Consider the following 27,202-nt stretch of genomic DNA (forward strand, 5'->3'; position numbering starts at 1 on the left):
TGAATATTACAAGGAAAGAAAATCTAAGAAAGGAACGATAAGAAGCCTTGAACTCCAAACTTTACCAATTCCCTAGGTCTATAATATAAACCACTTCAATTCAAATTTTGAACTAAAAATTCCATTCACTTTCTTTACTGATTAAAGAATCTTCTATGTAAACCTTAATTAAAGTCTGCTTTGCAAAGTATTTTATCATATTCAGACAATAATTACTACAATTAATTGCATAAGGAAATTTGTTGCACATCCCTACTTACTCCATATAGCAAAAGGGAAGATAAGAAATTAAAAGCCTGAGGAAGTCATTTGTAGGGAAAAACCAACAGACAAATGGATATATTCTAATACTTTATGCAGATCCAGTGGTGACACACTCCCTCTCCAACTCATTCATTTGCCTAGAGGAGCACTGAGAGGCAACTAATTTAATGACTCCATACTTTCTTAATTTTACTAAGCAAATACAAGTTTTATTGCCTAATGTAAAAGGAATTAAGATGCCAAGGGAAAAGTGGTGATCTTTAAATGGTCGCCAAGAACCTGAAAGCTAATTCCTAAGATAATAAACCCACTTAATAGTCTGTTCTTTTTGGAGTGATTAAAAACATGTTTAATTGCAGTAGAATCATTTGGCTTACAGACATATAATCGTTTTTTTTTTTTTTTTTCAGTAAATGGCTCTAAAGTCAGAATAAATAACACAATCTACTTAACTGAGTTATTATAAGGGTCAATATTGATTTAAAAGGGTTTTGGAAGTTTATAAAATAATGGCCTGGCAATCAGGAAACAACTTATATTTAGCTTAGGCTCTTTCTTCAGAAACTATGTGGTTTATAGTGATTTATTTCACTTCTCAAGGGCTCAGTTTCTCCATCTGTAACATTAAAGGGAATTGGGCTAGAGAATCTCTATTCTTCATATCTAACATACTAATACTACTCTACTCACCATTATTATCTCTTTTTTAGTAACTTAAAACAGCAACAATTTACTTTTGGCTTTCCTAAAATTGGATTCCTAGAAAATTTTCCAAAATGTTCTACTGTTTTCCAGACACAGTCACTTAAGCATACTTACCCCAACAAAACTATCTAAATATTAATATGTAAAATATAATGCACATATAGAAAGAAGGAAAAATAGAATCTAGATTTTCACAGTTGTGAACAAGTAAATGGAAGCCATTTCTTCGTAATTTCAGACCCATACTTTTCTCTTCCCATTTTTTCCATGCTTTTCTTTTCCAAGGATTTATCACTCTGCCTCCTCTCTAAAATGAATCTGGGACTATTTCTATAAGGAGTTAAGATGAGATGCTTCAAAAGAAAAATGACATTATATGGAGAGGAAGAAAAGTGGAATACAAAATTGTATATACTATATAATCTCGACTGGGCTAGAAAATAGTGCATATACTAAAGATTAGATTGCCTACCAAAAGGTTAACAGGTTGTTCTTTAGCTACAGTATTGAGGGTGTTAGATTTTCACCTGTACTCTAGCTTTTTTATTTACATTTTATTTACATTTTTTATTTACATAGTACATTTTATTCACAATACATGAGCGTGTATTGTGTTTATAATGTGTGTGTATATATAAATATATATATATATCTTTAGCAAAAGAACAGGGTGACTTGTTTTTACAGACAGCATAGAGTAGTGGTTCAAATAGTAGAGTCAGATTGCCTGAGTTTGACTCAAGGAGGACTTACCAACTGTGAACTTGGCCAAGTTACTTAACCCCTCTGAGACTCAGTTTCCCACCTATAAGATGGCCATAATACTAAGAAAGGACCTACCTCATAGAGTTATTTTCAAGATTTAATTAACTACTCCATTTAAGTGCTTAGAACATTTTAAGCACTCAATATTAGCCACTATTTAAAATGTTAAACATTTATTGTAAATATAATATATTCATGTTATTTTTTTAAAAAAAACAGTACAGAGGATTTTAAAATAAAAAGTAAAATGCAGAAGTATGCCTAGTTTTTCCCCTCTTTAACCCCAGCCTTATTCCTAGAATTAACCACTGTTAACAGCTTCTTATGCTTCCTTCCAGAAATTTAAAAGCAAATGCAAACATGTATCTTTTAAACATACACAATGCACCCACACAGAATCATAATATACATATATACTTTTTCACCTTGTTTTTTCACTTAATGATCCCTCTTGAAGATCATTCTCTAGCAGAAATATCCAGATTTACTTTTTTTGTGGTAAAAAACACAGAACATAAAATTTGTCATTTTAGCCATTTCTAAGTGTACAGTTCAAAAGTGCTAAGTATATTCACATTGTTGTGAAATAGATCTCCAGAACTTTTTTGTCTGGCAAATATGAAACTCCATAGTTTCCCTTTAAAAATTTCCTTTTTTCCTCCACCCCCAACCTCTGGTGCCATTATTCTGCTTTCTGTCTATGAATTTAACTAATTTAGATAACTCATATGTAAATGGAATCATACAGTATTTGTCTTTTCGACTGGTTTACTTCACCTAACATAACGTCCTCACGTTTCATCCACGTCATAGTATGTGACAGAATTTCTTTCTTTTTTAAGGCTGAAAAACATTTCATCATATTTATTTATCCATTTTTTATCCATTATCACATTTTATTTATCCATTCATCCATCTGTGGACATTTAGGTTGCTTCCACCTCCCGACTATTGTGAATACTGCTGCTGTGAACATGGGTATACACATCTCTTTGAAAGCCTTCTTTCAGTTCTTTTGGATATTGGCCCAGAAGTGATATTGCTAGATCATATAATAGCTCTACTTTTAAGTTTTTAAAGGAACCGCTATACTGTTTTCCACAGCAGCTGCCACGATTTTACATTTTCACGAACAGTGTACAAATGTTTCAATTTCTCCACATCCTGGCCAACACTTGTTTGTTGTTTTATAGTTGTCATCCTAATTGGGAAGAGAGTGATTTATTCCTCATTTTTTAGCAGCTATGCAGGGTTTTGTGGTATGGAAAAAACCCCTATCAATGGACAGTTTGTTGGAGTTTGGTCTTCAGGTATTTCAAATAATGCTGTAATGAACATTCATGTATAAATATGTGTATATAATGTTGGGTACTTTTTAGTAGAAGGATTCCCAAGAAAAGGAGTATATGCGTTTTGGTGACTTGTTATAAAATAGTTTCCTGCTTACAAAAAAGTTGTAAATAACACCCATATTTTCTTTCACTCAGTAAGCCCAAATGTAATTTGATTGATCATTTCCTTTCAATATATGTGCATATTCCTTTTTCCTGAACTATTGGAAGTAAATTTATATTTATTGATTTATTGATTTATTTTTATGGTGACATTGGTGAATGAAATCCAATAAATTTCACCTGTATGTATGTATATCTATGTATGTATGTATATGTGTGTACACACACACACACACACACACACTGTGTGTTCACCTCCCATGGTTAGATTTCTTTCTGTCACTACATATTTGATCCCCCTTACCCATCTACTTCCACCCTCCACCCTCCAACCTCCACCCTCCCCCCTCTCCTCTGGTAACCAAAGTCTATTGTCCAGTCAATGAGTCTCAGTTTGTTTGTCTTGTTCATTTGTTGCTTTTACATTTATATCCCACATATAAGTGCTATCATGTGATTTTCAACTTTTTCTGTCTGGCTCATTTCGCTTAGCATGATTTTCTCGAGGTCCATCTATGTCACAAACAGCAGTATTTCATCTCTTCTTATGGCTAAGATTCTATTGTATATATGTACCACTGCTTCTTTCACCAATCATCTGTCATAGGACACTTCGGTTGCTTCAACGTCCTGGCCACCAATGAATAATGCTGCTACTGACATCGGTGTGCAGATATCATTTTGGATATGAGTTTCAGGTCGCTGGGATAAATATGCAGTAGAGGGATACTGGATCATATGGTAGATCAATTCTTAATTTTTAGAGAAACCTCCATACTGTTTACCATAGTAGTTTTAACCAATGTGCAGATACACCAGCAGTGCATGAGGCTCCTTATCCTTTGCATCCTATACAGCATTTGTTATTAATTGTCCTGTTGATTATAGCTATTCTAACAGGTGTGAGATGGGATCTCACTGTGGTTTCCATTTCCATTTCCCTAATAGCTAGCAATGTTGAGCATCTGTCAATATATGTTGGCCATTTGTACGTCATCTAGGGAGAAGTGTCTGTTCAGGTTCTCTGCCCATTTTTTGATTGGATCATTTTTTGTTGTTGTTATTGACATATGAGTTATTTGTATATTTGTATATTAGGCCCTTATTGGAAGCGTTGCTCGCAAATATATTTTCCAATTCACACGGTTATCTCTAACTTATTGACAGTTTCTTTTGCTGAGCAGAAGATTTTTAGTTTGATGTAGTCCCATTCATTTACTTTAGCTTTTACTTCCCTTACCTTTGAGATCAAATTCATAAAATCCTCTTTAAGTCCAAGGTCCTTGAGTTTAGTTCCTATATATTCTTCTATGCATTTTATTGTTTCAGGTCTTATATTCAGGTCCTTAATCCATTTTGAGTTAATTTTGGTGTGTGGTGATAGACAACAATCTAGTCTCATTCATTTTCAGGTGACTTTCCAGTTTTCCCAGCACTATTTATTGAAGAGGCTTTTCTTTCTCCACTGTATGTTCTTCACTTTTTTGACGAAAATTATTTACCCATATAAATACGGGTTTACTTCTGGACTCTCGATTCTGTTCCACTGGACCATGTGTCTGTTTGGTTGCCAATACCATGCCGTTTTGATTACTGTCACTTTGTAGTATAATTTGAAGTTGGGCAGAATGATGCCAGCTTCATTCTTTTTCCTCAGGATGGATTTGACAATTCAGTGTTTTTTGTGCTTCCACACAAATCTGGCGATTTTTTGTTCAATTTCTTTAAAAAATGTGGATGAGATTTGATACAATTGCATTAAATCTGTATAATGCTTTAGGTAATATGGTCATTTTAACTATGTTGATTCTTCCAATCCAAGAACATGGAATATCTTTCTATTTCTTTGTATCTTCTTCTATTTCTTTTAACAGCATCTTATACTTTTTATTATATGGGTCCTTCACGTGTTTTGGTAGAATTATTTCTAGGTATTTTTTTTTTTTACAATTGCAAAAAGAATGATTTTTTCCACTTCTTTTTCTGACAGTTTGTTGTTAGAGTATAGGAAAGTTATGAATTTCGAACATTGATTTTGTATTCAGAGACTTTACTGTATTTGCTTATTGTTTCTAGTAGTGTTCTTGTGGAGTCTTTAGGGTTTTCTATATAGAGAATCATGACATCTGCAAACAGTGACAGAATGACTTCATTTCCTATTTTGATGCCTTTTATATCTTTCTCTTGCCTGATTGCACTCATTAGGACCTCCAATGTTATATTGAATAACAATGGCGATACTGTACAACCTTGTCTTGTTCGTGATCTTAGAGGAAAGGTTTTAGTTTTTCACCATTAAGTAGAATGTTGGCTCAGGGTTTGTCACAGGTAGCCTTTATTATGTTAAGGTATTTATTTACCTTCTAAACCGATTTCGTTAAGTGTTTTGATCATAAGTGGAGGCTGTATCTCATCGAAGGCTTTTTTCTGCATCTATTGACATGGTAATATGATTCTTCTTTTTTAATTTGTTTATGTGGTGTATCACATTAACAAGTTGCATATGTTGAACCATCCCTGTGCCCCTGAGACGAAGCCCACTTGATCGTGGTTTATAATCTTTTTAATATGTTGCAGTATTTGAGTCACTAGTATCTTATTTAGGATTTTTGCATCTGTGTTCATGAAAGATGTTGGTCTGTAGTTTTCTTTTTTTGAATTACCTTTATCAGGTTTAGGTATCAGAATAATATTGGGCCTCATAAAATAAGTTGGGAAATATTGCCATCTCTTTGATGTTTTGGAAGATTTTGAGGAGAAAAGGTATTAAATCTTCTTTGAATGTTTGGTAGAATTCACTGGTGAAGCCATCTGGTCCTGGACTTTTACTTTTGGTAGTTTTTTGATGATTGTTTCAATTTCCATACTGCTGATCGGTCTATTTAGATGTTCCAGTTCTTCTTGATTTGCTCTGGGAAGGTTGTATATTTCTAAGAACTTGTCCATTTCTTCTAGGTTATTGAATTTGGTGTTATATACATTTTTATAATAATCTTGTATGATCCTTTGTATTTCTGCAGTGTCTGTCATCATTTCCCCTCTTTTAGTCCTGATTTTGTTTATCTGTGTCTTCTCTTTTTTTCTTTAGTGAGTCTAGCCAGGGGTTTGTCAATTTTATAAACCTTCTCAGAGAACCAGCTCTTTGTTGCATATATTTTCTCTATTTGTTCTTTTGTTTTCAATTTCATTTATTTCTGCTCTAATTTTGAAGATTTCTTTTCTTCTGCTGAGTTTAGGCTTCCTTTGTTCTTCCTTTTCTAGTTTTTTAAGATGAAACATCAGGTTGTGTATTTGGGCTCATTCTTGTTTTTGGAAATAGGCCTGTAAAGATATGAACTTTCCTCTTATGACCGCTTTTGCCATGTCCCACAAGTTTGATATGTTGTACTATCATTATCATTCGTTTCTGTGTATCTCTTAATCTCTCTTTCTATTTCTTCTCTAACTCAGTTGTTCTTCAGTAGCATGTTCTTTAATCTCCATGTATTTGTGTGTTTTCCTACTTTTTTTTATAGAGTTGATCTCTAGTTTAAATCATTATGATCAGATAGTATAGTTGGTATGATTTCAACCCTCTTATGTTTGTTGAGGCTATCTCTGTGTCCCAGTATGTTGTCGATACTTGAGAATGTTCCATGTGCACTGGAAAAGAATGTATAAGCAGCTCTGTAAATGTCAATTCTGTCCAGTTGGTCTAATGTGTCATTTAAGGATATTATTTCCTTATTGATTTTCCGTTTGGATGATCTGTCCACATCTGACAGTGGGGTATTTAGGTCCCCTTCTATGATAGTGTTTTGTTCTGTTTCTCCCTTTAGTTCTGTTAGTAATTGCTTTACGTATTTCAGAGCTCCCTGATTGGGAGCATAGATATTAAGAAGTGTTATGTCTTCTTGATATATGATCCCCCTTATCATTATGAAGTGTCCCTCAGTGTCTTTCTTTACCTTTTTTATTTTGAAGCCTGTTTCATATGATATTAGCAGTGCTACTCCCGCTTTTCTCTGAATGTCATTTGCTTGAAATATCATTTTTCATCCTTTCACTAAATTCTCCCTTAAATATGAAGGAGGAGTTAAAACCTTTTCAGACATACAAAAATTGAGGGAGCTCATCACTACGAGGCCTGCTTTTCAGAAAATACTGCAAGGGGTCAGCTCAACTAAAACAAAATGACAATAAAAAAACATAATTAGGAGTAAGGTGACTATCAGGATATAGAAGCAGAGGATGCAACCCTTACTAAGAACAGGGCATTATAAGCTTTAACAATAAGAGATTTGCTATAGCAAGATAATAATGAATGTTAGCATACATAGGGACAAATTGAGATAACAATGAATGAAAAGGTGAGGATACAAAGATGCAAATTTGCAAACAGGAATGGAGATAAGTCACATGCAGAAGAAAATGCATGGCTCTGTGTGTGTGTGTGTGTAACTATCCTTTACATATTTGTAATGGTAACCACACACCAAAGATTCAGAACAGACGTATATTACAGAAAACAAGAAGGAACAGAGGGAAAATCCACAAAACCCAACCAAAATAAAGGAAACAGAAAAAGGACAAAGAAGCAATGGAGACACTGAGCTACCAGAAAGCAAAAGATAAAATGGCTATAAGAAGACCTTATATTACAATAATCACCCTAAACATGAATGGACTGAAGTCACTAATAAAAAGGCACAGAGTTGCAAATTGAATCAAAAAACCAAACCTAAATATATGCTGCCTCCAGGAGATACATCTAGGCTCCAAAGACAAATATAGACTCACAGTGGAAGGGTAGAAAATGATATTTCAAGCAAATGACATTCAGAGAAAAGCAGGAGTAGCACTGCTAATATCAGATGAAACAGGCTTCAAAATAAAAAAGGTAAAGAAAGACACTGAGGGACACTTCATAATGATAAGGGGGATCATATATCAAGAAGACATAACACTTCTTAATATCTATGCTCCCAATCAGGGAGCCCTGAAATACGTAAAGCAATTACTAACAGAACTAAAGGGAGAAACAGAACAAAACACTATCATAGAAGGGGACCTAAATACCCCACTGTGTGATGTGGACAGATCATCCAAACGGAAAATCAATAAGGAAATAATATCCTTAAATGACACATTAGACCAACTGGACAGAATTGACATTTACAGAGCTGCTTATACATTCTTTTCCAGTGCACATGGAACATTCTCAAGTATCGACAACATACTGGGACACAGAGATAGCCTCAACAAACATAAGAGGGTTGAAATCATACCAACTATACTATCTGATCATAATGATTTAAACTAGAGATCAACTCTATAAAAAAAAGTAGGAAAACACACAAATACATGGAGATTAAAGAACATGCTACTGAAGAACAACTGAGTTAGAGAAGAAATAGAAAGAGAGATTAAGAGATACACAGAAACGAATGATAATGATAGTACAACATATCAAACTTGTGGGACATGGCAAAAGCGGTCATAAGAGGAAAGTTCATATCTTTACAGGCCTATTTCCAAAAACAAGAATGAGCCCAAATACACAACCTGATGTTTCATCTTAAAAAACTAGAAAAGGAAGAACAAAGGAAGCCTAAACTCAGCAGAAGAAAAGAAATCTTCAAAATTAGAGCAGAAATAAATGAAATTTAAAGCAAAAGAACAATAGAAAAAATAAATGCTACAAAGCTGGTTTTCTGAGAAGGTTAATAAAATTGACAAACCCCTGGCTAGACTCACTAAAGAAAAAATAGAAAGGACACAAATAAAATCAGGGATGAAAGAGGGGAAATTTCTATAGAAACTGTAGAAATACAAAAGATTATACAAGAATACTATGAAAAAGTATATAACACCAAATATAATAACCTAGAAGAAATGGACCAGTTCTTGGAAAAATACAACCTTTCTAGACTGAATTAAGAAGAACTGGCGGGGGGGGGGGGGAGGCGAGGAGGATTCCACGGAAACATGGCGGAGTGAGAGACATCCTTAGATCTTTCCCCTTGTAACAACAATGAACTGAACATCTAAAACTCAAAAAAAAAATCACCAAAAGTGCACACCAGCATGTCTGAGCATGGAATCTGCACATATGAGCGAGCTACCACAGGTCAGAACCCCGGGTGTAGGGTGGTAGACTGGGAGTAATAAAGAAGCTGCCTCTCGCAGGCGCCAGAGCTCCCTGTAGGAGGAGGGGGAGGGGTGGAGGCACAGCAACTTTCCTGAACAACTCTGCCGGAAGTGCCAGGGCTTGTATCCAGCCAACCTGAGGGCCCTGTTATTAGGGCAGAAAGCGGAGAAGCGGAGTGGGACCACAGAGAAACAACAGCTGATTTTTACCTGCCTGGGTTGCAAAACCAAGGCTGAGCTGCAGCTCCCAACCCCTAACCCAGAGGGCCCCTCTCTCCATACCACCGGAGACCGATCATCACGGAGCCCCAGGAGAATCTGAGCAAAGGCTGACGAACTGAAGCTACCTCTCGCAGACTCTGGAGCTCCCTGCAGGAGGAGGGGGAGGGCAGAAGGAGCACAAGTTTGAGGCGAGTTCTCTAAACAGTTCTGCCTTGGAAAGCTGTGAGCTGTGGCCGGCCAGCTACAAGGCACAATTATCAGGGCAGAACTGCATAGAACAATAGCTGATTTTTACTGGCACAGGTCTAACAGAGGCTAAGCTGCAGCCCCTTATCCCCTAGTTCCCAGCCCCCAGCCTCTGATGCAGAGGGCCCCTCCCCCATACCCTCTGAAACTAGTCACAGCAGAGCCCCAGGGCAGTCTGAACGAATGCTACAGAAACGTCTAGGGATCCAAGGGGCTTAGACGCCACCTTCTGGAACCAAAAGAATAGCGCCTTCTTTGCAAAAGGCTAAAGAGAGACCTTTATTTAATAAATCTTCTTTCTGGAAAAACAACAGAATACACTTTCATTAATGACCAGACAGAGAAAGTCCATTAAACACCATGAACAACCAAGGTGACAAGGCATCTCAGAATGAAAGAGAAAAATCTCCAGAAAATAAGCTTACAGATAGAAATGTGCTACTTAAAAGACAGCGAGTTCAGGATGGTACTTCTGAAAAAAATCAATGCGATCCAAAACAAATCATATCAACAATTTCAGGAATAAAAGAAAAAAGCCAACTAGATGAGCAGAGCAAGGAGATTGAAACCCTTAAGAAGAACAGAATAGATATTCTGAAGATGAAGAACACGCTGCAAGAGTTGAAAAATGAAATAGCAAGCTTGGGAAATAGAGTCGACTAAATAGGGGAAAGAATCAGTGATATCGAAGACAGAAATCTAGAAATAAATCATAAGGAAGAAGAGAGAAACTGAAGAATAAAAAATAATGAAAGAGAAGTTCAAGAACTAGCTGATACCATCAGGAGAGGAAACATAAGACTAATGGGCATTACCGAAGGTGAGGAAAAGGAGCGAAGACTAGAAAGCATTTTCAGACAAATAGTTGATGAGAATGTCCCAAATCTCAGGAATGTGCTGGAACTTGGAATTCAAGAAGTCAACAGAACGCCCAATTATCTCAACCCAAAAAGGCCTTCACTAAGACACATTGCATTATAGTTCTCGAAAATTAAAGACAAAAAATAGAATTCTCAGGGCAGCCAGGGAAAAGATGGTAACTTATAAAGGAAAACCCATTAGATTACCATGGGACTTCTCAGCACAGACTTTACAAGCCAGAAAGGAATAGAACCAAATATTTACACTATTAAGTGAAAGGAACTATCAGCCTAAAATAATGTATCCAGCTAAGATCTCCTTTAGATATAAAGGCGAAATTAAGGCATTTCCAGACATACAAAATTTGAGAGAATTCTCCACTATGAGGCCTGCACTAAAGAAAATTCTGAAGGGAGTCAGCTCACTTAAAACAAAATAATAAAAATAACAAAAATACATAATTTGGAGTAAAGTGACTATCAGGCAAATAGAAGCAGAGGAGTGCAATCCTTATTAAGAGCAAGGCATTATAGCTTAAATAATAAGAAGTGAATTGTTATAACAAGATGGTAATGAACGTTCAGTATACATAGGGACAAACTGAGACAAAAATGACTGATAAAGGGAGGATTCAAAGATGCAAATTCACAACGGGGAATGGAGAGAAGACAAGCTTAGAAGAAAACAAACGACTGTATATATATATATATATATATATATATATATATATATATATATCCTTTACATATTTATAATGGTAACCCCACACCAAAGATTCATAACTGAAATATATAATATGAAACAAGAACCAGAGGCAAACCCCCCCCCAAAAAACAACCAAAATAAATAAAACCAAAAACCATGGACAAGGAAGCAATGGAAATACCGAGCTAACAGAAAGAAAAAGACAAAATGGCTATAAAAAGACTTCATATTTCAATAATCATTCTAAATGAAAATGAACTTAATTCACCAATAAAAGGGCACAGAGTTGCAGAATCGATCAAAAAAACAAAATCCAATCTTATGCTACCTCTAGGAGACATATCTCAGCTCCAAAGACAAATACAGACTCAAAATTAAAGGGTGGAAAGTATTTCAAGAGATCAAGTGATACATAGCAACAAATAATAATGATAATACAACATATCAAAACCTGTGGGACATCGCGAAAGCGGTCATAAGAGGAGAGTTCGTATCATTACAGGCCTACCTCCAAAAACAAAAGAACAAGCCCAAATACACGACCAAACTCTTCATCTGAAAAAAAACTAGGAATGAAGGAACAAAAGCAGCCTAAAATCAGCAGAAGGAAAGAAATCTTCAAAATTAGAACAGAACTAAATGAAATTGAAAACAAAAGAACAAATAGAAAAAATATATGCAACAAAGAGCTGGTTCTCTGAGAAGGTTAATAAAATTGACAAACCTCTAGCTAGACTCACTAAAGAAAAAAAAAGAGAGGACACAAATAAACAAATCAGGGATGAAAGAGGTGAAATTACAACTGACATTGCCGAAATACAAAGGATCATGCCTGAATACTATAAAAAAGTATATAACACCAAATTTAATAAACTAGAAAAAATGGACCAGTACTTAGAAAAATGCAACCTTCCCAGACCGAATCAAGAATAATTGGAAAATCTAAATAGACTGATTAGCAGTATGGAAATTGAAACAATCATCAAAAAACTACCAAAAAGTGAACGTCCAGGATCAGATGGCTTCACCAGTGAATTCTACCAAACATTCAAAGAAGATTTAATACCTTTTCTCCTCAAAATCTTCCAAAACATCAAAGAGGTGGCAATACTTCCCAATTTATTTTATGAGGCCAATATTATTCTGATACCTAAACCTGATAAAGGTAATACAAAAAAATAAAACTACAGACCAATATCACTCATGAACACAGATGCAAAAAATCCTTAAAAAAAAAAAGCTACTAGCGAACCGAATACAGCAACATATTAAAAAGATTATAAACCACAAACAAGTGGGCTTCATCCCAGGGGCACAGGGATAGATGGTTCAACATATGCAAATTGATTAATGTGATAAACCATATAAACAAATTAAAAAAGAAGAAACATGTGATCATATCAATAGATGCAGAAAAAGCCTTTGACGAGATACAGCCTCCACTTATGATCAAAACACTTAACAAAATTGGTTTAGAAGGTAAATAAATACCTTAATATAATAAAGGCTATCTGTGACAAACCCTCAGACAATATTATACTTAATGATGAAAAACTAAAAACCTTTCCTCTAAGATCATGAACAAGGCAAAACTGTCCACTATTGCCACTGTTATTCAATATAACATCGGAGGTCCTAGCGAGTGCAATCGGGCAAGAGAAAGATATAAAAGGCATCCAAATAGGAAACAAAGAAGTCAAACTGTCACTATTTGCAGATGACATGATTCTCTATCTAAAATACCCTAAAGACTCCACAAGAACACTACTAGAAAGAGTCAGCAAATACAGTAAAGTCTCTGAATACAAAATCAATGTTCAAAAATTCATAGCATTCCTATACTCTAATAACAAGCTGTCAGAAAAAGAAGTAGAAAAAATAATTCCTTTTGCAATTGCAAAAAAAGAATAAAATACCTAGGAATAAATTTAATGTAACATGTGAAGGGCCTGTATAATGAAAACGATAAGACTCTATTAAAAGAAATCGAAGCAGATACAAAGAAATGGAAAGATATTCTGTGTTCTTGGATTGGAAGAATCAACATAGTTAAAATGACCATATTACCTAAAGCATTATACAGATTTAATGCAATCTCCATCAAAATCACATCAACTTTTTTTTTTTAAGAAATAGAACAAAAAAATCATCAAATTTGTATGGAAGCACAAAAGAGCCTAAATTGCCAAAGCCATCCTGAGAAAAAAGAACTAGGCTGGAGGCATCACTCCGCTCGACTTCAAATTATATTACAAAGTGACAGTAATCAAAATGGCATAGTATTGGCAGCCAAACAGACACACGGCCCAGTGGAATAGAATCAAGAGTCCAGAAGTAAACCCATATTTATATGGGCAAAGCTTCTTCAATAAATGGTGCTGAAACAACTGGAAAGCCACCTGCAAAAGAATGAAACTAGTCTGTTGTCTATCACCACACACCAAAGTTAACTCAAAATGGATTAAGTACCTGAATATAAGACCTGAAACAATAAAATACATAGAAGAATACATAGGAACTAAACTCATCGACCTTAGACTTAAAGAGGATTTTATAAATTTGACCTCAAAGGCAAGGTAAGTAAAAGCACAAATAAATGAATGAGACTAGATCAAACTAAAAATCTTCTGCTCAGCTAAAGAAACCATCAACAAGGCAAAGAGACAACCACCCGAATAGGAAAATATATTTGCAAGCAATGCCTCTGATAAGGGCCTAATATCCAAAATACATAAAGAACTCATACAACTCAACAACAACAACAAAAGAAACAACCCAATCAAAAAATGGCAGAGGACCTGAACAGACACTTCTCCCTAGAGGACATACAAAAGGCCAACAAATATATGAAAAGATGCTTAACATTGCTAGCTATTAGGAAAATACAAATCAAAACCACAGTGAGATATCATCTCACATCTGTTAGAATAGCTATAATCAACAGAACAAGTAGGAACAAATGCTGGAGAAGATACAGAGAAATAGGAACCCTCATACACTGCTGTTGGGACTGCAAATTGGTACAGCCACTATGGAAAACAGTATGGAAGTTCCTCAAAAAACTAACAATTGATCTACCATATGAACCAGCAATCCTTCTACTAAGTATTTACCCCGAAGGCTCGAAAACCCATATCCAAAAAGATATTTGCACACCGATGTTCATAGCAGCATTATTTACAGTGGCCAGGACATGGAAGCAACCAAAATGTCCTACAATAGATGATTGGATAAAGAAGCTGTGTTACATATATACAATGGAATCTCACTGAGCCATAAGAAGAGATGAAATACTGCCATTTGTGACAACATGGTTGGACCTCGAGATAATCATGCTAAGCGAAATAAGCCAGACAGAAAAAGTAGAAAATCATATGATATCACTTATATGTGGAATATAATCCTAAAAGAACAAATGAACAGGTCAAACAAATAGAGACTCATGGACATGGACAATGGAGTAGTGTTTACCAGAGCAGAGGCAGGAGAGGGAGGCATACAAGAGGGAATTATTTAAATCATTTCTTCGATTAAAATAAATAATTAATTAATTAGAATAAAAATAAAGAAATAAAGTACAGGTTTTTAAAAAATGTATTGGGTACACTGAGATTATTACTCTTACTAAAAAAAATATAAATAAAAATAAATTGACATATTTAGCAATCAAAATACAATATCCAAAACCTTCATCAGTAGCTTGTTGGGTGCTGATTTTGTTGATGTTCAGTGTTGAATTTAAGAAAATAGACCATTGAAACAAAATTAATGTCCTTCAAAGGGGACTTGTTAAGTAAATTGCAGTACAAGGAAATAGTATATAGATGTTAAACAAAAATAAAGCAAATCAATATACAGAAAGATTTCCAGGGCATATTTTAAGTGGAAATGATACAAACAAGAAAGCAGTGTGAATAATATCTTATCGTTTTGAAATTAGACACATACACACATATTTGCATATGCATACCATGATAGAATATTTTCAGAGGGATTCACAAAAAATTGGAATGGTGGATGCTTCTGGGAAGAACAAGTGTGTGACAAGGGTGGGAAGGAAACTTACTTTTTACCGTCTATCTCTTTATACCATTTTTTTATACCATCTATATTTTTACTATGTACCTTATTACTCATTAAAAATATTTTATATAGTGTTTTACAATTTTTAAAGTATTTTTACATGTATGATTTTATTTATTATATATGCAACCCAAGGTAATAAGTCTTATATCTTTAGAGACTTTCAAACTGGTTTCTGCCTCCAACTACTTTTCAGCTTCTCTTTCCACTTCCTGCATGCTCTAGCCACACCTTAGGAAATATTGACCTCCACTTTTTATCTCTTCTGCCATCAGGGCTTCCAGCTCCACTCTCTTACTCCCTTCTAATTAATGTAACTAAGCATTGTGTTCCATAATTACAGGTTTAGTCAGTGAAATCAATAGTTGCTGCTTCCCTTGCGACCACAGACATTTTAGCTCCATCAGTCTCTCTGGGACCTGGCAGCTTCTCTGAGCCAACAAAATTCCCAAGATTATTAAGATGTACCTTTGCTCTCACTCATTTTCATGTATGCAAGTAAATGAGCAGATTCTCAATTCACGTGATTTCATATACCGTATCATGATTATCTGGAGATAAAATGACAATCAAATGTTTGTTTGTAAGGCTTTTTTGAAATATAGTTTACACATTACAAAATCCAGCTTTGTATGCATACGATTCTGTGATTTTAATAAATGCATAGAGTTGTGCAGTCTCAAATGTATTTTTTAATGATGACCTTAAGAACTTAACATATCCTAGATAAAAGTAGATTTCTGATATGACTCAGTTTCTCTCTTCTGACCTCAACTCCCAAATCTGTTTCCTGTTCTACTCCTTAATAGAAGACTTTTCACTCTATTGTTCCTTAAAACCATAGCATATCAGAATTAGAAGGGCCCTTAGCATCCAACTAGAGATTGAAATTGAGATCCACACAGGGCACATGATTTTCCTAAAGTCATATAATAGATAAATGGCAGTCAGGACTAAAATCCAGGATTCTTGTTGCTAGCCCAGTAAACTTCCCATTATAGCACAGAACCTCTTCTCTTAAGTATGTCCTGGAAATTATTAAAGCAAGCATCATCAAGCAATTTGCCCAGCTAAATCTAAAGATTTGATCATGGAGAAAGGATATGGGTTGAGTGGGTTCAGAGAATAGATAGGAAATAAAAGCCCTTTCCTCCACGATCCTTCTAGGTGAATTTCTTTCTTAGTACTTGCCACAATTAACAAAGAAGATAAGTTCTTTTTTTGTCCAAAGAAAGGCCTTATGGTTACCAATCAACGGTGTCTATCATCATCATCATCATCATCATCATTATTATTATTATTATTATCATTACTCTTATTATTATTGCATTTTCTCCAGCATATGTTAGTATGAAACAGTAGCAGATGAAACCACATAGGCCCTGCTTTCTGCTTCTGCCAGAAATTACTCTAAAATTAGCCTTTATTCCCCATGGATTTGAGCCAGGGAAAACAATTTAGTTTCTTCTCTTGTTTTTCTAGCGCTCAATCTATAACAATTAAACAACTGGTGATAAAGAGAGAAGGACACTATATATTTTTGTGTGACCAAAACTGAAATTGTTCTCTACCACCGATTTACAATGGTACTTGGTGTCACTGTAGTAGGAAGGACAAGGCAAACCACAGTTTCCAAGTATTGAATATGACATTCTGAACTTGAGAAAACTCTAAAATATTCAGATTGACATGGAATCACTGTCAACTATTTTTCTATTTTTTACTGGAAATCATATTTCTCCCTTAAAAAAATCATATCTTTTCTCCCAGTAATTCCCATCTAAGAATGTATTGTAAAAAAAAAGCAGAGATTTATTTACAAAGATTTTCATCACAATTTTTATGAGTGAAATATTGGAAATAATTAGAAGCATTTGGAGATGACTAAATAAAATATGATAATTTCATAAAAGGCAATTTTGATGCCAACATTAAAATCACCTTTCCAAATACTTTTACAGCTTTACTGAGACAGAATTTATATACCATAAAGTTCACTGGTTTAAAGTGTAAATTCGAAGCTTTTTAGTATATTTATAGACTTGTGTAATTATCATTGTAATCTAATTTTAGAACATTTTAATCACACCCCCCCCCAAAAAACTTGCACCTATTAGCAGTCACTCTCCATACCCCCAAACTATAAATTAATAAGAAAAATACAAATGATTCAGTAGACCACTGGACAAAGGAAAGGCAATCACAGAAGAGGACATGCGAATGATAATATACGTATGAAAAGATGTTCAATTTTACAAGTGATAAAGGAAATGAAAATTAGTACAATGAGGTGCTGTTTTCTCCCAACAGATAGGCAAAAATGAAAAAGATTGATAACATCTGGTACTACTAAAGGTGTGGGGAAACAGTCATTCTCAGACATAGCTGGTAGGAGTATGAATTGTTACAACCTTTTTAAGACAATAATCTGACACTATTTATTTACTTTTTTTAAAAAACACCACTGTGGCCAGTAACCCCATTTTGGAAGTTTATCTTATGGAGATTAAAGGACCAGTAAGTAGATAAGGATATGTGTACAAAACTGATTTCTGAAGGTATCACAAATTGCGGAGCAGTGTGTATAGTATGCTCCCATCTTTGGGCCACCCACTGCACTTGGCACAAGAAATGTATACTTACTTTCAGTCCTCCAAGCAAGCCTGTGATTGCAGATAACATTCTCACTCTCCACAGTGAAGCGACTTGCCTTGGGTCTTACACACAGCTACCAAGTGGTAGAGCCAGTATTCATATCCAGGTCCATCTGTCCCTCAAACCAGGATATCTGCCAAGAATGATCATTTTCTGATTAGAATACCTGAAACTCCCTTAGTGGGGGTGGGGCTAATCTCTTGGGACATCTTTTTAAATGCAAAGTGAACTCTTGTCTCAATGAAAGGGGTGGAAGTTTGTGATGCCGGAAGTGGGTGAGAGAATAGTTAGTGGGGGAAGGGGTTGTCAGGAACATGTAAAATTTATTTATTCATTTATCTAACAAATATTTATTAACATTTATTATGACAAGCAGTTTAAAGCACTGATGGATTGAATGAAAAAATCTCTGCCTTTTCAGAATTTACGTTGCAGGAGATGAGGTAGATAATTAACCAAATATATATATTTGATGAAGCTAGGAAGGGGGATGGGAGTGTTAGAGGGAGCATTGCAATTTTAGAAATAGTTGCAAGAAAAGGACTTGTTGAAAAAGAAACCTTTAAGTAAAGGTCCGAAGGATGTGAGAGAGGAGCCATGCAGATATTTGAGGGAAGAGCATTCTAACAGAGGGAACAGTAAGTGCAAAGGAACTGAGGTAAGAGCCTATCTATCTTGTTCAAGGAGGAGAAAGGAGGCCTGTAGTCTGGGACTTAGGGAGGGAGAGGAAGAGTAGTAGATGATGAGGTTAGAGTGGGACTTGGGAGCCAGACTATGTAGAGGCTTGTGGGCCATAATTTTACCTTATCAGAACAAGATGAGGAGCTACCAGAAAGTTATAAGGGGAGTGACATGATGATCTAAAGTACATTTTAAGGTCACTGTGGCTGCTGTGTCTAAAATTAACTGAAGAAAGGCAAGGATGAAAAAAGGAAGACCAAATATGAGGCTAATGCAGTGATTAAGGAGAAAGGTAATGGTGGCTTAGATCAAGGTGCTAGCGGTGGAGATCTAAGAAGTGGTTAGGTTCGGAATATATGTTGCAAATAGAGTCAACGGATTTGTTGATGATTTAGAGGTTAGAAGTGAAAGGAACGTTTTTGCATGAGAAACTGGAAAATTGGACTTGCTCTTTACTGGGAGGACTGCGGGAGGGGCAAACTGAGGGTGGTGGAGACCAAGGGCCTGATTGACTTGTGTGAGCTCACAGTGACAGGCCACTTCAAAACACTGATGGCTTCATTCCTTAAAGTCTATTGCAAATTAGACCCAGATATCTCAGGACTGAAAGGAGCCCTCCAGGGGTCTGCTAGTTTACATTTGGGATAAAAAAAAAACTTTACCAGTGAAGACTGAGATAGTCTCTTTTTAATCTGAGGTGCATCTGATCTGATTAAAGGCAAAACAGAAAAACAACAAATTCCAAAGCCAAAAATTTCTTTTATAACTGTACTCGGAATATAAACAGGAGGCCTGTTAATATGGGAGGTGTAATATGGGAGATGCCACAGGGAAAGGTGTCTGTGGATGGTTAAGAGAAACAGCCTCTACAAAGTAGAGATGGGAAATCATGGTGGGCAGAATAATGGTCCCCCAAAGATGTCCACGTCTTAATTTCCCGTGGCTTGCTTTCAAGCTAAAACTTAAAGGTTGTGAGCATTCACCAATTTTTTCAGGGAAAGGAGCAGTCATTTCCTTTCCGTGGCAGTTGTCCCTTTTCCTCTCTACTCAGTATCGCTTATACAGTCCTCTGGAGATGGCCTATAATTCCTGCTTTCATATTTTCAATTTATGTTGATGCTTGTGTCATTATGTGAAAACCTTTTAGAAACTTCAAAATACTACAATAGTCACCCCTTATCCGTGGTTATCCTTCCCATGGTTTCAGTTACACATGGTCCAAAATATTAAATGGAAAATTCCAGAAACAAACAATTCATAAGTTTTAAACTGCATGTTATTCTGAGTAGTGTGATGAAATTTCATGCTGTCCCACCCCATTTCATCTAAGACGTGAATCATCCCTTTGTCCAGAGTATCTACACTAGTTATGCTCCCTGCCCATTAGTCACTTAGTAGCCATCCAGTTATTACATTGACTGTCATAGTATCTCAGTGCTTGTGTTCAAGTAAACCTCACTTTACTTAATAATGACACATTCACATAACTTTTATTACAGTATTTTTATTACAATATTTTATTATCAGTTATTGTTGTTGATCTCTTACTGTGTTCGCTATAAATTGAACTTTATCATAGATATGTATGTATAGAGAAAAATATAGTATATATGGAGTTCGGTAACTATCTATTTCAGGCATCCACTGAGGGTTTTGGAATATATCCCCCATAGATAAATGAGGACTACTGTACTCACTTTTACACTTAATTTTATATTTTTTAAAAAATAAGACCCCACAAATTATATATGCTTCAAGCTCTACATATAGAGTATGGCCCTACTCATGCTCTATATTCAACCAGTAAGTTCAGATGGCTATGCTGTCACAATCCCTTCTCCCCACCTCAATTGCTACTACTCTGGCCCAAGCCACCATCATCTTTCACTTGGATTATTGCAATAGCTTCCTAATTAGTCTCCTTGCTTCCTCCCCATCATCTTCTCCCTATAGTCTATTCTCAACATAGCATTTTCATAAAATAAATAAGATTATATAATTATTCTGTTCAAAATCCTCCAATAGCTTCATGTGTCTCTCAGAGAAAAAAACATACTCCATAAATCAGCCTGCCTGCCCTTCATGATCTAGCCTTGGGCGGCTTCTTTGGCGCCGTCTCTTGCCATGCTTTCACTCACTTACTCCTCTTCAGCCATACCATCCTCCTTGCTGTTCCTCAAACATACCCCACAAAAATTCCCCTTCACAGGCTTCAACTAGCTTCTTCCTCTCCCTGGAAAGTTCTTTTTTTGGACATCCATATGGTTTTTTCTCTCATCTCTTTCAAGTCTTTGCTTAAATATCACGCTCTCAATGAGGCTTACCTTGACCTCCCCATTAATAATTTCACCCACCCTCCTCTGCACTCTCGATCCTGTTGACCCTTCTCTCTACTTTTTATTTTTTCCTACAGCACTTATCGCTTTATAAAACCCTAAGCAGTTTACTTATTTATTATTTTTCATCTCTCTCCTCCTTCTAGAATGTAAGCTCATAAGCACGAGAATCTTTATTTTACTTGTTACTGTACCCTCAATATTTAGAATAGTGCCTGGCACCTAGTAGGCACTTAATAAATATTCGTTGAATAAATGAATGAATAAACAAATTAAGAGTGGTCCACACAGAAGGATGAGTATGCACAAAGATCCAGAGATGAAAGAATGTGTGCCTTATTCAGGAACTCAAAGACATCTCAAGGAAAAAGATGAAAAAGGAAAGCGGCCCAAGCTATGTCTGCAAAAGCAGGCAGGAACCAAAGGATGAAGGGCTCAATAGACCAGAGTAAGGATACCAAACTTCAGAGCAAAGAAAATCCATTGAGGAGTTATATATAACCAAGTGAGTGGTATGATCATAGTTTGGAGACATCATTGGCAGTGGTATAGAAAATGGATTGGTGGGGAAGTGGGGACAGATAGGAGAGACTAGAAGCAAAGAGACCAATTAAGAAGGTATTGGACTATAGTTGATAACATTGTTGTATAATTGAATTTGCTGAGAATAGAACTTAAATGTTCTCACCAGAAGAAAAAAAAAAGCCAACACAGGGGGAATCCTTTCACAGTGTATATGTATATCAAATCATCATGTTGTAAACTATAAACATCTTACAATTTTGTCAATTATACTTCAATAAAGCTGAGGAAAAATTATCATACAATAAAATGTGTTTTTAAAAGAGGCTACTGGACTAGCCTAGGCAAGAAGCGAAGGTGTCTCAGACTAATCAGGGTAGTAGCAGGGGTATGGAGAGAAGTGGAATGACAATACAAATATTTAGGAAGTAGAATCAGAAAGCTCTGACAGTGAACCAAAGAAAGATGGGGTTTTGATAAAAAGAGTATAATCATCTATGCTGACTGCTAAATAGGAGGTCAAGCAAACAAAGACTGAAAATTATCTATTGGAATTTAGTGACAGATAAGTAATTGGCAATCTTGTCAAGAACATTTCCATTAAAAGGAGATGGTGAAAGTTAGCAGAGAGTGCATTTGAATGGGGTCTGAGGAGGTAGAGGCCATTTTGCATATCTACCAAGCACCTGGCACTTAATAGGGTCTCAATACATGCCACTTTCCTCCCTCCCTTCACTGTATAATGACATTGCACAACTGCAACAGTATTGTTAGTTAAACTCTGGGTAAAGAAAAATGTGAAATTAAAATATTACCATAAGTAGTTAAATATTTACTATTCTTTTGATATCAGCTTTCTTAAGGTAAAATATTAAATTCAAATATTAATGAGGAGAACAGCTGGTACTGAATATTCAAGCTCACAGAGGAACACATTAATGAATCATTTTCGAAGCTGGACAGCTTCACACTTAATCTATTCAAGGAATTGGAACACAGTTATTTCTCAATTATCATTTTATAAAATGAATATAATTTTTCTATTAGTCTGCTCCCAAAATGGAAATGACTTCTTAATATCATAACAATAAATGTTTATTATCAGAAATTCAGGCATTAACCTAAGTTTAAAGAAGAAAGAGGGTACAGAGTCTCAGTATTGCAAGATAAAAAATGTTTTATGGATGTATGTTAGTGATAGTTGCATAGCAAAGTGCATATACTTAATGTTAATCAACTGTATGATTAAAAATGGTTAAAATGGTAAATTTTGTGTTATGTATATTTTAGCCACAATTTTAAAAATAAACAATTTTTAAAACAAAAAGAAGAATGGGAAGATCACCCTCCAATCCCACTCCTTAAGTTAGGATATAGGATTTATTTTACATTTATTCATTTAACAGATATTTATTGAATACCTGCTATATGTCAAACACATGTCTAGATGCTGAGAATACATTTGTGACCAAAACAATATCCTTTCCCTTGTGAAGCTTACTTCTAATGGGGGAGAAAGAAAAGAAACAAATGAAAGGGGAAGTATATATTATGTCGATGGTGATAAATCATACGGAGAAAAATAAGACAGAGAAGAGAAATGATGAGTGATAGGGAAATTGTAATTGTATACAAGGAAGACCTCACTGATAAAGTGACTTCTAAACAGAGAACTGAAAGAAATGGAGCTAGTTATGGAAATATCCAAAAGAAAAGAGTTCCAGGCAGAGGGAATAGCCAAGACCAAGATCCCAAGGCAGAAGTAGGTTTGGCATGTGCAAGGAACAACAAAAAAGCCAGCGTGACTGAAATGGAGGTAATTAGGGGACAGGAGTAGGAAAGGAGGTCAGAGAGATATAAAGGAGCATAGATCATGTAGGTCTCTGAAGTCCATAGAAAGCAATTTGGATTTTACTCTGAGTAAGGATGAAAATCATTGGAGAGTTTTGAATAGGGACCTAATGTGACTTCAGTTTAAAAGGATCACTCTGGCTACTGTGTTGAGATTAGACTGAATGAGGGCAAAGCAGGAAGCAGGAAGGAAAATCAGGAGGCTATCACAATATTCCAGGCAGAAAATGATGGTAGCTGAGGCCAGCATGTTGACAGTGAAGGTGGTGAGACATGCTCAGACTCTATGCATATGTGGAAGAAACAGCCAACAGCATTTGCTAAATGACTGGATATGGGCAGGGGTAGATCTAGGCTTTATGTAGCCTGAAGATTATACAATTTGGGGTGTTCTCTGTTAAGAAAAAGGATACAATATTAGGTACACAAGAGAATATTTATGCAATATGAGAAAAAATCACAATATATTGCAAATTTATAAAAGCTGACAATTATTACAAAGATCAGAAAATTTAGAAAAATAACCTAATATTAACTTGCAGATATACCCTTGTAAGGCCTTTCTTCTTTTTGTTGGTTGTATATTATTTTTATTAAATATATGGTAGACAATTAGTTGCTTATATTTACATTGTACAATTCGATGAGTTTTTCTTCAATTATAGTTGGCATACAATAATATATTAGTTTCAGTTGTACTGCATACTGATTAGAGCTCATGTGGTCACCTCATTAAATCCAGTACTCCTCTTCCTCCTTACATATTTATTACAACATTGTGGACTATTTTCCTTATGCTACACTTTATAACTCCATGATTATTTTAGAACTATTCATTTATATTTCTTAAACCCTTAGCCTTTTCTCACTATCCATCCCTCCTTCCCCCTGCCAATTGGCTTTCTGTATCTATGAATTTGATTTTGTTTTTGTTGTTGCTTAATTTTGTTCTTTAGATTCCACATGTACGTGAAATCTTGTGGTATTTGTCTTTCTTTATCTGGCTTACTTCATCTAGCACAATACCCTCTAGGTCCATCAAGGCGATATCTTTATTTTTAATTAAGTTTATTGGGGTAACAGTCATTAATACAATTATATAACTTTCAGGAGTACATTATGATTTGACATTTGTATATTCTATTGTGTTTACCACTCAAGATCCAGTTTCCTTCAGATACCATATATTTGATCCCTTTTACCCACTTCACCATCTCCCTACCCTCCTATATTTGATGCCCTTTAACCATCTACCTACCCCCTCCTCCCCCATTCCCCACCCTCCGAAACACTAGTCTATAGTCCATGTCTATGAGTCTCTGTTTGTTTGTCCTGTTCATTTGTTGCTTTTAGGTTAATATAAAGTCTCTGGGGTAAATACCCAGTAGAGGGATTGCTGGTTCATATGGTAGATCAATTCTTAGTTTTTTTGAGGAACCGCCATACTGTTTTCCATAGTGGCTGTAACAATTCGCAATCCCAACAGCAGTGTATGAGGGTTCCTTTTTCTCCACATCTTCTCCAGCATTTGTTATTACTTGTTCTGTTGATTATAGCTATTCTAACAGATATGAAATAGTATCTGATTGTGGTTTTGATTTGCATTTCCCTAATAGCTAGCGACGTTGAGCATCTTTTCATATGTTTGTTGGCCTTTTGTATGTCCTCTAGGGAGAAGTGTCTGTTCAGGTCCTCTGTCATTTTTTGATTGAATCATTTGTGTTTTTTTTTGTTGTTATTGAGTTGTATGAGTTCTTTGTGTATTTTGGATATTAGGCCCTTATTGGAGGCATTGCTTGCAAATATATTCTCCTATTCGGATGGTTGTCTCTTTACTTTGTTGATGGTTTCTTTAGCTGAGCAGAAGATTTTTTGGTTATATGTAGTCTCATTCATTTATTTTAGCTTTTAGTTCTTTTGCCTTTGAGGTCAAACTCATAAAATCCTCTTTAAGTCCAAGGTCCTTGAGTTTAGATCCTATGTTTTCATCAATGCATTTTATTGTTTCAGGTCTTATATTCAGGTCCTTAATCCATTTTGAGTTAATTTTGGTGTGTGGTGATAGACAAAAGTCTAGTTTCATTCTTTTGCAGTTGGCTTTCCAGTTTTCCCAGTACCATTTATTGAAGAGGCTTTCCTTTCTCCACTGTATGTTTTTTTGCTTTTTTTTGTCGAAAATTATTTGCCCATATAAATATGGGTATACTTCTTGACTTTTGATTCTGTTTCACTGGTCCATATGTCTATTTGGCTGTCAATACCATGCCGTTTTGATTACTGTCACTTTGTAGTATATATAATTTGAAGTTGGGCAGAATAATGCCTCCAGCTTCATTCTTTTTCCTCAGGATGGCTTTGGCAATTCAGGGTCTTTCATGCTTCCATACAAATCTGATGATTTTTGTGTTCTCTTTCTTTAAAAAAAAAAAAGTTGATGCGATTTTGATGGAGATTGCATTAAATCTGTATAATGCTTTAGGTAATATGGTCATTTTAACTATGTTGATTCTTCCAATCCAAGAACACAGAATATCTTTCCATTTCTTTGTATCTGCTTCGATTTCTTTTAAGAGTCTTATCGTTTTCATTATACAGGCCCTTCACATGTTACATTAAATTTATTCCTAGGTATTTTATTCTTTTTTTGCAATTGCAAAAGGAATTATTTTTTCTACTTCTTTTTCTGACAGTTTGTTATTAGAGTATAGGAATGCTATGAATTTTTGAACATTGATTTTGTATCCAGAGACTTTACTGTATTTGCTTATTGTTTTTAGTGGTGTTCTTGTGGAGTCTTTAGGGTTTTCTAAAGAGAGAATCGTGTCATCTGCAAATAGTGACAGTTTGACTTCTTCATTTCCTATTTGGATGTCTTTTATATCTTTCTTTTGTCTGATTGTACTCACTAGGACCTCCAATGTTATATTGAATAACAGTGGCAGTATTGGACAGCCTTGCCTTGTTCGTGATCTTAGAAGGAAGGTTTTTAGTTTTTCACCATTAAGTATAATATTGGTTGAGGGTTTGTCATATGTGGCCTTTCTTATGTTATGTTATTTACCTTCTAAACCAATTTTGTTAAGCATTTTGATCATAAATGGATGCTGTATCTTGTCGAAGGCTTTTTCTGCATCTATTGATATGATCGTATGTTTCTTCTATTTATTTTGTTTATGTGGTTTATCACATGAATTGATTTGCATCTGTTGACCATTCCTGTAAGGTAATATCTTTTTCTATCCCCTTGCTTTTAGTCTGTGTATATCTTCTAATCTGAAGTGAGTCTCTTGTAGGCAACATATGCAGGGGTCTTGCTTTCTTATCCATTCAGCCCCCCTATCCTTTGGTTGGAGCACTTAATTCTTTTTCATTTGAGGTACTCATTGATAGATATGTAGCTATTATCATTTTTTATTCATGATTTTGATACATATTTTTTCCTCTTAAAGAAGTCCCTCCAAAAATTCCTGTAAATACAGGTGTGGTGTTCATAAATTCCCTTAGCTTATTTTTGTCTGGGAAGCTCTTTATCTGTTCTCTGACTCTAATGGTAGCTTTGTTGGATAAAATATTCTTGATTGTAGATCCTGAGTTTTCATCACTTTGAATATTTTGTGCTAAGCGCTTCTGTCCTGCAATTGCTTTTGAGAAAACAGCTGTCAGTCTTATGGGTGCTCCCTTGCAGGTAACTAACTGTTTTTCTCTTGTTGCTTTTAAGATTAT

General features: G+C 35.3%; 1 protein-coding gene across 1 annotated transcript in view; it reads right to left on the bottom strand.

The window, feature by feature from the left end:
- The window catches only part of LOC107506457 (A-kinase anchor protein 17B), a 145,926-nt gene that overhangs the window by 43,103 nt on the left and 75,621 nt on the right, over positions 1–27,202 (bottom strand). The window contains exon 2 of the mRNA XM_016137156.2: positions 18,078–18,222. The gene's annotated coding sequence lies outside the window, so the exon portion shown is untranslated. The remainder of the gene's footprint in view (positions 1–18,077; positions 18,223–27,202) is intronic.

The sequence above is a fragment of the Rousettus aegyptiacus genome, unplaced genomic scaffold, assembly GCF_014176215.1.
Source record: "Rousettus aegyptiacus isolate mRouAeg1 unplaced genomic scaffold, mRouAeg1.p scaffold_m13_p_9, whole genome shotgun sequence".
NCBI lineage: Eukaryota > Metazoa > Chordata > Mammalia > Chiroptera > Pteropodidae > Rousettus > Rousettus aegyptiacus.